The 13230-nt window shown below is 37.0% G+C and overlaps 1 pseudogene; it reads right to left on the minus strand.

The window, feature by feature from the left end:
* Positions 1-10635: 10635 nt before the first annotated feature.
* On the minus strand, positions 10636-11340 carry LOC132490982 (ras-related protein Rab-28-like; annotated as a pseudogene).
* Positions 11341-13230: the final 1890 nt, after the last annotated feature.

A 13230-nucleotide genomic window follows, 5' to 3' on the forward strand; every position in this document is an offset into this window, starting at 1 on the left:
TGAAGCTACTCTCTCAAAAGGCACCAGTGACTATTTTCCATTTTCTTATGAAATATAATGACCTTTCATAGTTCTTCTTTTTGACATTTCTTAAGCATTTGACTTGGTTTTTAATTCTTTTTTTATGAATTTTTCCTCATTTCCAAGACATTTTCATTCCATCCAAAAATAACTTTTATTCCTTCACTATTTTTCATTTTCCTCATGTCTCGAGTGATAGAAATAGCACTACCAGTGCCCCATTTACCCAAGTTTCTCTTCATTTGAATGCAAGCAACTATCAAACACCTATCTAATTGTGCTGGTTTTCTATGCCTCATAACAGATTACCACACATTTAGCAGCTTAAAACAACATACATTTATTATTTCACATCTCTTGGTTAGGACTCCAGGCCTGGCTTAACTGGGTCCTCTGCTTGGAGGTCTCATAACCCTACAGTAAAGATACTGGCTGAGAGTGAGGTCTCATCTGAAGACTCAACTGGGAAATGATCCACGTTTGTGGTCCCACAGGTTGTTTTTATAATTCAGTTTTTTTTGGTAGTTTTAGAATTTATGGTGGCTTAGTTCTTCAGTGTCAGTGTGAAAGTGAATTTACTAGGAGATCTGTTATCTATCTATCTTAAGAAAGTAGCATCCAATCACTCTTAGCACATTCTTTTGGCTAGAGGCAAGTCATAGGTCCTGCCCACATGCAAAGAATAGGGATTATACAGGGCATAACACCAGAGGACTACTTAGAATTTTGTCCACCATATTGTTCTTTCTACAGCACTCGGGGAGGGAAAGAAATATCTTTTATCCATGCTATAGGAACAATTTTGGAGCCAAAATACACAAAATAGTCTTTAGTTTACTGTTGCGATCCTAGGAAGGGAATAAAACTGGGTTTAGAAAAACAGGTAAGAAGGAATAGTAGGAGGTGAGAATGAGCCAGAGAGGAATTGCCATAAACACTGTCTCCAAATGGTCTAATTCCGTGCTTAAGCTACCCATAGGATTTTTGCTTTTTGTTTGCTTTTAACACATCCAATCCATTACAGACCAAAACTTTTGTAAAAGTAAAAAACCAAAACAAAACCCCCAAAACTAAAAAAAAGAAATAAAAAATAAAACAAAGGCATATAAAATGAGTCTAATTTCTTTATATTTGATAAAAACAGATGTAAAATTACTGTTGCATTGCTATAATACTTTCCAAATGCTTACTTTTAATATCTGTACTTATTCCATTGAGGACAGGTGACAGTTTGAGGACCAGCTGTGTGTGCAGTACACACTCTGAGCAGAACTGATCTAATGTATTCCCACAGCATATATTCTCCTGGGTATATAGTATTAATTCTCTTTTCTAGATCTAAGTCCAGATCTCTTTTCTTTTTTTTTTCTTTTTCTGGTTATGGAATTCTGGGTAGACAGTTTTTTTTTTAAATTTTATTTATTTGTTTATTTTTGGCTGCACTGGGTCTTTTTTGTTGCGCACGGGCTTTCTCTAGTTGAGGTGAGCGGGGGCTACTCTTCGTTGTGGTGCATGGGCTTCTCATAGTGGGGTCTTCTTTTGTTGTGGAGCACAGGCTCTAGGCGCGTGGGCCTCAGTAGTTGTAGCACGTATGCTCAGTAGTTGTGGCGCGCAGGCTCAGTAGTTAGGATGCATGGGCTTAATTGCTCCACGGCATGTGGAATCTTCCTGGACCAGGGCTCAAACCTGTGTTCCCTGCATTGGCAGGTGGGTTCTTAACCACTGCGCCACCAGGGAAGCCCCCAGATCTCTTTTCTGAGCTGCTTTTGTTCATTCATTCATGAATGAATTATTGAACACTTATTGTGGGTCGGGCACCACATAGGACTAGACAAAATGCTAAATAAATTGATGGCTTCTCTTTGCACATCTTTATCTCAGGGTCCAAATGATCTCACACACAGCATGTCAAAGAATGAACTTACTATCCTACCTCTAGCCTACTACCCATCCTGTATCTTTTAGTTTTATATTTGTCACTTCCACCCACAAGTTGCCAAAGTCAGAATGTTACTTATCTACTCCTTACTCCCTCATATTTTCTTTCCAAAATATCAAATCCATTTACATACATCTCCAGTGCTCCCACATTTGTTCACCCACCATTTCTCATTGGGACCTCTATAGCAGTCTCCTGAGTGTTCTCCTTGACATCATTCTTGCTCCTCTCCATTTAATCACCACAGTACATTTAGGAGGACCTTTCTAAACTCTAAACCTCACTGTGTCACTGCTTTGCTTAAAACTCTCAGAGGTTCCTCATAGCTTAACAATGAACCTGAAAATTTATCAAGGTCTACACATCCTTTATGGACTGATTATGTCTTCTTCTTTTGTCTCACTTCTTCTCTGAAGCTTTACTCAAGCCGGAGGGAATTATTTACAGTTCTTAGGACTTGCCATACTGTCTATTGCCTCAGGTCTTGGTGTTTGCTGCTTCTCCTCCCTTGACACATCTTTCATCTGTTCTTTTATCTGAGTATTTCTTTCGGCTTCAGCAATGAATCACCTTTTTCCAGAAAAACTTCCCTGCTGCATCCCCATTCCCTGTCTGTATTTACCTTTATCAGAGTGCTGTCAGATAGGGTTGTAATACTGAGAGGAGATGGCTGAAATATTTTCTCATTAGACTGAATACTTGAAGTTAGAAACTCTATCACATTTTCATTGATATTTTGAAATGGATAAATGGAAAGGGTTCTAGAGAATGAGTAATTACACATATTTTGGGGACAAGCCCAACCCATTTAATGGGGCCAAATTGGCCTGTCCTTCCTCTTCTGTTCTTTCTGTCACCACCCCAGTTTAAGATCTTGTCATAGCATTTCTGGAGTAATACTACAATGGTCTAATTTCCTCCTGGACTCTACTCACTTCCTTGGAATCCATTTAAATGCCTTTTCGGAGGCTTTAACTCTGGATTCAGAGATAATCAAATAAATGTTTGGTTAAATACATTTATTTTTTCAACAGCAACAAAAAATTTGAGCATCTCCTCTGTGCCAGTCACTCTTCTTGATGCTTGGGCCACATCAGTGAACAAAATAGAAAAAAAAAAAACCAATAACTCATACTCTTGTGGAACTTACATTTCCTTTATTACACTTCTTTTCATGAAATTTCATTTATTCTATACAGCTCAAGTTATATAGATGCAGTAGCATGATACTAGTAGAGAAAGCAATGGTTCCCCATGCATTTGCAAATGTTACGTCCACTATCCTATATCAGTTATGTATCACCACAGCAATACACTGTAACTGTGAATAAACCATCTCAAACTTAGTGGCACAAAAGAATAAACTAGTATTATTGCTCATGAGCCTGAGTCTGAGTCACCTGGACAATTCGATCTGGCACATGGACTCTTTTGGCACTTCCTATTGACCAAAGCAAATTATAAGGCTAGTCCATATTCAAGGCGTAGAGAAATTGGTTCTGCCATTGGAAGGGAGGAGCTGGTCACATTGCAAAAGGCATGAATAGGTGATGAGGAATTGGGAACATTTTGGCAATCAATCTACCACTGTTTCTCTGCGGAGTCAGCATCTGATAGAATGAATGCTTATATAGAGGTTTTTGCTTGCCAATTCTTTTACACAATTATCTTATTTCTGTATATATTTTCTAACTTTCTGTGATGCGTAAAACTAAAAGATAAAACTTTAGGTTTCTGTGAGCTCCTTGAGGACAAGGAACATACCTAATCTGCCTCCTCATCTCCATGGCACATAGCACAGCACATTGTACAGAACAGACTATCAAAAACATTTGTTGAATCAGTTATTCACTGAATCACTTATATGAATCTGCAATAAAGAGCAGAGGAGTGTCATGTTGAGATGTCCTTTCACATCTACTTGGCTTAAAAGGAACATGAAAACATTGTAACTTAAAGTGCTTTCCCCATATTATTTGGATAGCTGATATACTTCCCTATTTGATGGGGAAAAGAGCTGAAATACATTAAACTTGACTCACTAACAGTAATCTGGTGATTCTGAGAAGAAATAAGGATTGATTTCTTCAGATAGTTAAAATGCTGGCTAAAAAATAGCAACAAAACAAAACCTAAACTACCAGGAAGGGAAGCAGAAAGGCCAGAGGTCTTGTCCTATGCCACAGTCAAGTTAAACTAGGTAGAGCTAACCCATATAACCTTGTGCTTGGGGGAAGAATGAAGGGGTGGTAAAAAAAAATTTATCAAACACTTGCCTTAGATGAACCAAGCTAAGGACGTTAATAAAGGTGAAACAAACCTTTCAGGAAAAGCATATAAAATACTCTCAGGAGGCCCTAACTATCTGGAGATAAGGTCCAGATTAAAAGGTAAAATACAGGTAAGTTAGAATTTGAGGGAATGTTACTGCTAGAAAACTCTGATATTAATAAAGGAGTTTTTTTTTTCTCATTTTTTTCCAAGGATACTTTATTTAAATATATTCACTGAGAGAAAATGAAAAAAAAAAGAGGAAAGCTTTTTAGCTGTATTTGCTTTTTGCATTTGTAAATGTAACTGTCAACTTTGAAGAGTTGGAAGGAAACGAGATAGTTATGTATGTTTTAAAAAAATAACTTCAGAAGAATTGGAGAGATGAATAATTTTAGTTAGATTTTAGTTTATTAAAGAATATTCTATTTTTAAAGGATAGACTATATTTTCTCATATTACTTTACAAGGGAAGATTGGGACTGTTTAAATTAAATTTGAATTTTAAGACTTTTTTTAAAGCAATTCTTATTTACTTATTTTTGGCTGCGTTGGGTCTTCACTGCTGCATGCGGGCTTTCTCTAGCTGTGGCGAGTGAGGGCTGCTTTTCGTTGTGGTGCACGGGCTCCTCACTGAGGTGGCTTCTCTTGTTGCGGAGCATGGGCTCTAGGTGCGCAGGCTTCAGTAGTTGTGGCACATGGGCTTCGGGCTCTAGAGCACAGGCTCAGTAGTTGTGGCTCATGGGCTTAGTTGCTCTGCAGCATGTGGGATCTTCCTGGACCAGGGCTCGAACTCATGTCTCCTGCATTGGCAGACGGATTCTTAACCACTGCACCACCAAGGAAGTCCCTAAGACTTTGTTTTAAATGAAACCAACACCTAGGTATATTAAAAAAGGAGATTAGAATCTCTTTCATGGGTAGTATAGTATAATTATTACAGAGTATTAATTTAATCCCAATAATCTGTAACATAAATGGAGTAAAATGATAATATTGATATAAACTATTGTATTCAAAGAAGTTCATCTTCCTTTTTTAATAGCATGTGCAGTCAGGTTTAGGTCTTACAATTCCAAATTTGTATTTTGCTCAAGCAATCCAGGTCTTATTACATTAGGCAAACACTATTCAGGAGAACAGTGGATCATGTAAATACCTTTAATATTATTCATGAATTTTTACTCCCACAGTTGGTTGGAAATATGCTACAGATATTCTATTATGAATGACCTTATTTAACTTCTGATATTGCATTTCTGCATTTTTTCATTACAATTTAAAGAGGCTCTGATATACTTCCTTGCTACAGATTTAGTGTTATTATGTTACCACTTTTTGCTCCAATTTTCTTAACTATGTTTCTCCTCTGTATTTACCTTCCTGCTCTTTTTTCTCCATCCTTACAGGCTTCTTGGCACCAGTTCATATCAGCATTCAGGGATGCAGGCTAAAGTTAATAACTTTAGTGTTAGACAACACACAGACTTTAGTGTGTGTATTTTTTAATCAGTCTGTAACTTATGACTACTTCACAGTGTGTCATCCCCTGGCAGAAATGAGGCCATTAATGAGGCCACACAGCTTTGCTAAGCACTACTGCTCATATGATATCTGTGGATGTATTATTATCTCAGAAGAATGAAAAAAGAATATACAACATCAAAAACTAGACAAAACTACTTTTGTACTTTGCATATTAACATATTTCCTAATCCCTATAAATAATTTTTCGACTTTAGTAAAATAATATTCAGTTAAGCTGAGCATACTTAGGCAATAGGGTCAGGAATTCGAGTAAAGATCTAAAAAACATGTAATGAAATGGATTTCTCTTTATAGTTCAGTTATCCACAATCACATTCACTCATGCCATTCATTCATTCATTCATTTATTCAATAAATATTTATTGAGTAGCCACAATGTTCCAAGTACTGTTCTAAGCACTGGGGATAGAACAGTGAACATAAAACCTTTTTTTTCCTTATCTCTTGCAATTTATAATTTTAGTTGGGAGAAAAGAAATAGCAAATTGATCAGATGCTGATAAATGCTAAATGAAAGTAAATCAGGAGAGAGGCACACAATGATAAGTATGATTTTAGATAGTTTGGTCCTATCATTCCTGACAGGTGATATTTGATCAGAGACCTGCATGAAATATAGGAGTGAACAATGTGATGTTCTGGAGGGAAGAGTGTGCTTCACGAAGCCATGTCCTTGGTGTGTTGAGAGTGCCAGTCCTTGGTGTGTTGAGAGTGCCAGTTTGGCTGGAGAGAATGAGTGAGGGGAGAGTGGGAGGTGAGGTAGGATGGTGGGTGTGGAGGTTGGTGTAGACCTTGTAGAGGGTAGTGGGGGTCAGTCATGCTTAGCCCTCTGGGCCATGGAAAAGGTTCAGGATTTTAGAGACTACATTTGAAGTCATGGGATAATTTCTGAGTAGAGGAATTTCCACCATGATTTTTTTATTTTAATTTTTTTTTACCACTTCTAAACGTGTAATTAGTAACTTCAGTAGTATCAACTATATTCACATTGTTGTGCAACACATCTCTTGCAAAACTGAAATCGTATACCCATGGAATGAACAAAAACTCCCCATTTTCCTCTCCTTTCAGGCCCTATAAACCACTTTCTTTTTCTATGAGTTTGATTACTTTAGAACCTTATCTAAGTGGAATTATAGAGTATTTGCCATTTTGTGACATTTATTTCACTTTAAGATGATTTATATATATATACATATATGTATTTTATGTTTTTGTATTTTTTCTTTTTTAAAGTATAATTTACAATGTTGTATTAGTTTCAAGTGTACAGCAAAGTGATTCAGTTATATTCATATATATATTCTTTTTCAGACCCTTTTCCATTGTAGGTTATTACAAGATATTGAGTATAGTTTCCTGTGCTATACAGTAGGTCTTTGTTGTTTACTTATTTTATATATAGTATTCTGTATCTCTTAATCCCAAACTCCTAATTTATCCACTCCCCCCCATCCCCTTTGGTAACCATAAGTTTGTTTTCTGTGTCTGTGAGTCTATTTCTGTTTTATAAATAACTTCATTTTGTATCATTTTTTAAGATTACACATATAAGCGATATATGGTATCTGTCTTTCTAGTTCACTTAATGTGATAATCTCTAAGTCCATCGATGTTGCTGGAAATGGCATTATTTTATTCTTTTTTATAGCTGAGGAATATTCCATTGTATATATCTTCTTTATCCATTCATTTGTCAATGGACATTTAGGTTGCTTCCATGTCTTGACTATTGTAAATAGTGCCACTGTGAACATTGGGGTGCATGTATTTTTCAAATTAGAGTTTTCTCTGGATATAGGCCCAGGAGTTGGATTGCTAGATCATACAGCAGTGCTATTTTTAGTTTTTTAAGGAACCTCCATACTGTTCCCCATAGTGACTCTACCAGTATACATTACCACCAACAGTGTAGGAGAGTTCCTTTGCCTCCACACCCTCTCCAGCATTTATTATTTGTAGACTTTTAAATGATGGCATTCTGACTGGTGTGAACTGATACCTCATTGTAATTTTGATTTGCATTTCACTAATAATTAGCGATTTTGAGCATCTTTTCATGTGTCCGCTGGCCATCTGTATGTCTTCTTTAGAGAGGTGTTTATTTAGGTCTTCTGCTCATTTTTTGATTGGGTTGTATGTTTTTTTGATGTTAAGCTGTATGAGCTGTTTGTATATTTTGTAAATTAACCCCTTGTTGGTCACATTGTTTGCAAATATTTTCTCCCATTCTGAAGGTGGTCTTTTTGTTTTGTTTATGGTCTCCTTTGCTGTGCAAAAACTTTTAAATTTAATTAGGTTCCATTTGTTTATTTTTGTTTTTATTTCCATTACTCTAGGAGATGGATCCAAAACAGTATTCTGCCTATGTTTTCCTCTAGGAGTTTTATAGTATCCGGTATTCCATTTAGGTCTTTAATTTATTTTGAATTTATTTTTGTATATGGTGTTAGAGGATGTTCTAATTTCATTCTTTTACATGTAGCTCTCCAGTTTTCCCAGCACCTTTTATTGAAGAGACTGTCTTTTCTCCATTGTGTATTTTTGCCTCCTTTGTTGTAGATTAATTGACCATAAATGCATGGGTTTATTTCTGGGCTTTCTATCCTGTTCCGTTGATCTATATGTCTGTTTTGTGCCAGTACCATACTGTTTTCATTACTGTAGCTTTGTAGTATAGTCTGAAGTCAGGGAGCATGATTCCTCCAGCTCTGTGCTTCTTTCTCAAGATTGTTTAGGATATTCAGGGTCTTTTGTGTTTCCATAGAAATTAAAAATTTTTTTGTTATAGTTCTGTGACAAATGCCATTGATAATTTGATAGGGATTGCATTGAATCTGTAGATTGCCTTGGGTAGTATAGTCATTTTAACAATATTGATTCTTCCAATCCAAGAACACAGTATATCTTTCAATTTTTGTTGTCTTCAATTTCTTTGAGTTGATTTTTATATTTTTGCTTAATTATTATATTATTTTTATGTTATGGCTTTTGTGTGAAAGGGATATAGACTAAGAGAGGGGCAGAGGTGGAACCAGAGGTACAAATTTTGAGGCTGTTGCATTTCTATAGGCTTGAGATGACCGTACTTTGAACATGGCTGTAGCAGTAGTGATGGTAACAAGTAGATAGACTCTGAATAGATTTTTAAGGTAAAGCCAATGGGATTTGCTGATATTTACAGACATGTGACATGAGAGAAAGAGGAATAGGATATGAATCATTATATAGTGAATTTTTGAATAACTTAATCATGAATCCTTTACCCATTATTGAGAGTAATAATTGTAAAATCCCCTTAAATGCTACATGCCTTCTATAATATTGTGCTGGTGCTAAATCAGCCTATTTGATGGCTCAGGATTATTGTTTTGAGCTTGAGTTTTTATATAGGTGTGGGTAGTGTGAAACTTAAGGTGTGGGTATGTCAGAAAGATATGGAAATCTGCCAGTAGCAAACATTTCCATGTAGAAGAAAAGAATGTCTGATTTTGACAGCAAGTTGGCTCCACCCCACAAAATATTTTGGAATTTGTCTAGGTGCTATATTGCAAACTGCTTCCTCTGTCCTCCTTATAAAGTCTATGCATCATTATCTGAGTGTGTGATGAGTTTGTAGAAACTTGAGACCCAGTGAAGCTAGAGAAAATGAGGAAAACAGAGGGAAGAATCCTACTTTCCTCTTGACTTCTAGCTTAATATAAGAGGCAAAAGGAAAAAAAGAATTCTATAGCCAGATTTCTTTTTGTTTAAATGTATAAGAATATTAAACATAACCATTGAGGAATATCTCTAAGTGCTTAAAAGTTATTGTTTATTATTTGAAACTATGCAGTGAAAAACCAATTATATGAGGTTTGAGATTTTTAAGAAATCTGGTTAATTGTGGCATACCACATTCTTTATGGGACCATAAGAGATGTAATGAAAGTGCACATGGCCTCAGGCTGTGCTTCTCTTCCTATATCATCATGTCCTGTATTTTCTTGATTGACAAGAATAGAATCAGTGTGTATTGGGGAGCTGTACTCTGGTCATGTGTACTTTTTTTTTTGTAATTTAAATAAATTTTTTTGCGGGAGAAAAACATCTGAACCTCAGGTACGGTCCACAATGATGCAACAATAGTCATAACTCATTCTGGGAGTACTCTTACACAGTTTGCAGGAGAAAGTCCACATGGAGCATCAGCTAAATGTTTATCAGAATTCACAAAGCCAATCTAACCTGAGTATTACACAATACATAATGACCATGATATAATAATAAAAATACAATATTAAATACTACTTTGTGAGCTACAGCTAAAATATAAAGAATTTAGGCTCTTTTTTAAAAAATGAAAAAAATATTTCTATTATAGCTTTATTTCAAGCATTTTCAGCTAGATACAGCTTTATATATTTTCACTCACAATAGACGGCAAAAGAATGCCTTCTTAAGTATCTGTAGATAAAGTATATTACTCATTTAAATGTTTGCACTCTGAAGCATACTTTGCCAGGTATGAGTTCAGATAAGAGCATGAAACTGTGCTGTGGCAAAATCCTGGCTGATGATCAAGACTTGGATAGTTTTTCATATTTGTTTAAAAAAACTTACATCAGGGAAAAAAGAAGTGAGGACATAAGGAGAAGAACCAACATTATTCGTTTTCAGTGAAGCAGTCTAATTCCAGAGAATGGGCTTTCCATTTTGAATTCAAAGTGTGTCGTCCCAAGGTTGAGTTCTTTTCAGCTCAAGGAGCTGCCTATGGCTGAGGCAGCACGCAATGATGAAGGGAATTGAGAGGAAAGCGTTAACTGAACTACAGAGATGGTCACTGATAAATTCCTAGAGGTCCTCGGGCCCACACAGAGGCGAAGGGCAGCCGGAACTATCAATACAGAAGAAAAATGCGCTCACTGAACTGCACACATGGAGCTTCTAGGAGGGTTAACAGTTCTTGACATAGGTTCCTGGTTGTAGTTTACAATCTCTTCCTTCACCACCCTCTGTGACTGTTCTATTTCTGCTTTGTTTAACTTGATTCCAAGGATTTCAGCAGCAACTTGCTGAAAACACAGGAAGACAGAGTCTCCTGTCTTTGCTGAGACAGTGGCTACTAAAACCATTTTCCTGGCAAAACCTTAAATGTTTTTCAGGTTTTACCATTTGCATATGCTCCATATCAATTTTATTGCCCACCAAGGCAGCCAGTGGCTGAGTTTCTGATTCCTCCCTCACGTTTGTCACCACAGGATACCAATCTTCTAAATTCTCAAAGCTTTGATAATTTGTAATATCATATACCAAGAGGGTTCGCTGTGCTCCACACATACATTTATCCAACAGCTTGCCTCCCATTGTCTGCCCTCCTATGTCCCAAACTTGAAGAGTAACATTCAAGTTTCCTGGCAACGTTATTCTTCTGAAAAAGAAATCCAGTCCTATAGTTTGTACTGTTTCCCAAAAGTTCCTTGAGCAAAACACGTAGCTAAGGAGGTCTGCCCTGAGGTGCTGCCTCCCAGCACGACGATTCTCAGTTGCTGGTCCTGGCTCTCCTCCTCAGAGTCCGACATGGTGTCCCAGGAACCAGGCCCGCCTGCCGGAACTAGGCGTGCCTCCCCTCCCTTCCCTTCCCACCCACCCCTACCCGAGGTAGAAGGAGGAAGGGAATGAGAGCGTCTCTGGGGGCAGGGGAGAGGAGGCAGGGCGGGCAGCACTCCCTGCCGCGGTGGCTCAATGGTCGCTGGAGGGATCCGGGGAGAATCGCTCGCCGAGTGTCATCGTGCCCACCTCCCTTCCCCCTGCGCCCATGTGTACTTTTTTTTGACCATTCTTAAAGCATGTAAGACAGTTTTGTAATTAGCTGAAAAGGCAAGCAATTCAGTTTCACTTTGCTGAACCCAATCTGTAGGATTGACAGCATGCCTTTAATAGATTCCTTCAGTAGATAATTAGCCCAGTTTAATGCAAGTACTGCATGAATTAACATTTGCACTTGAGTATGAACATTCAGGGCTACAGTGCTTTCTACTGTGAGTTGTTTCCCTAGAATTTTCAGGAGTGCCTATTAGGTGCTTGTAATGTATTGATTAGTACGGATTGGCACCAATTAGAGGGCGTGGGAACATCCCTGGAGTCAGAGATGATATACTTGTTGGTGATACTTAATGCTTTTTCCTGTAAACTCTAACCCAGACAACAGATAGCCTTCTTCAGTTTTGATGTGCATTTTACTTTAAATTGCCAGGCAGAAAAGTACTAAGATTCCTGGCCTTTCCTGGACTTATGCCGTCTGTTCGCTTTTCCACTCTTTATGAGACTTTTCATCTGTAAGATTAACTCAAAAGATCATATGCTCTAGGTGATATAAATAAATAATGGAACAAATAAAAGAATCATTGGGCCATTGAAACTTGCCTTTTGTAGTGATAAAAATTGCTTTGGCACAGCTTGCTAGTATATCAAATATTGATTCAAAATTTTATTTGCATTTATTGGGGAATTTCAAAGAACTTTATGCTATATTCAAAATCAGCTCTGAAAAAATAAAAATTTAAATGTATGTACCGTTAGGATAAACCTTGTCAGGGAACTTGGAGGTGGAGGGAGGGAGGGATTGGGTAACAGAAAAATCAAGTTAATGTCTCTGTATGTGGATTTAAAAGAAAAATAAAATTTAATTGTTTTCTGAAAACTGAAAGAGGTTGTATAATATGGTTGTTAAGAGCATGAACTCTGAAGCCAGAATGCCTCGGTATGGACCAAGCTTTACCACTCATTTACTAGCTTTGTGACCTTGGGTCAGTTACCTAACCTCTCAGTTCAGTCTGTCAATAGTATGATAACAGTAGTACCCACTTTATAAGGTTGTGAGGATTAAGGGAGTTTCATATATGTGAAGCACTTAGAGCAGTGCCTAGTACTATGTAAGCCCTATGTATTTGCTCTTTATATTTGCTCATTTATATATATATATACACACACACATATGTATGTGTATATATATATTTATACAGTATATTTTGAAATGATCTTTTCTAAAGTATATAAGACATTGACTGTAAACTTTAAATATTTCAAATAGTTCTTACTTATAAGACAGCTATTCACAGTGGGGTAAACCTTGGATCTCCTTCTCTTCCAGGATTAGCAAGTCCCTGAGCCTTGTCCTCTGCTCCTGTGCCCCGTGCAAGATTGAAAATGCATTTTTTGAAGTATAGTTGACTTACAATATTGCATTAGTTTCAGGTGTACAGCATAGTGATTCTGAAGGTTAATGTTAGGTCTAGCTCACAGGAAGTATGTCCATGGTCTGGAAAGCAACCAAATGATTTGAAGTGTACCCTCTCCATGATTTTCAATGTTCCAATCCTACATTTTCATAATGCAGCAAAGGTGCACATATAGATTGTGTATGAGCACCAGCTTCCAATCTGTGTGTTGTCCTATCCAGGGTTTAGGGC

Source organism: Mesoplodon densirostris, chromosome 5 (assembly GCF_025265405.1).
Source record: "Mesoplodon densirostris isolate mMesDen1 chromosome 5, mMesDen1 primary haplotype, whole genome shotgun sequence".
Lineage (NCBI taxonomy): Eukaryota > Metazoa > Chordata > Mammalia > Artiodactyla > Ziphiidae > Mesoplodon > Mesoplodon densirostris.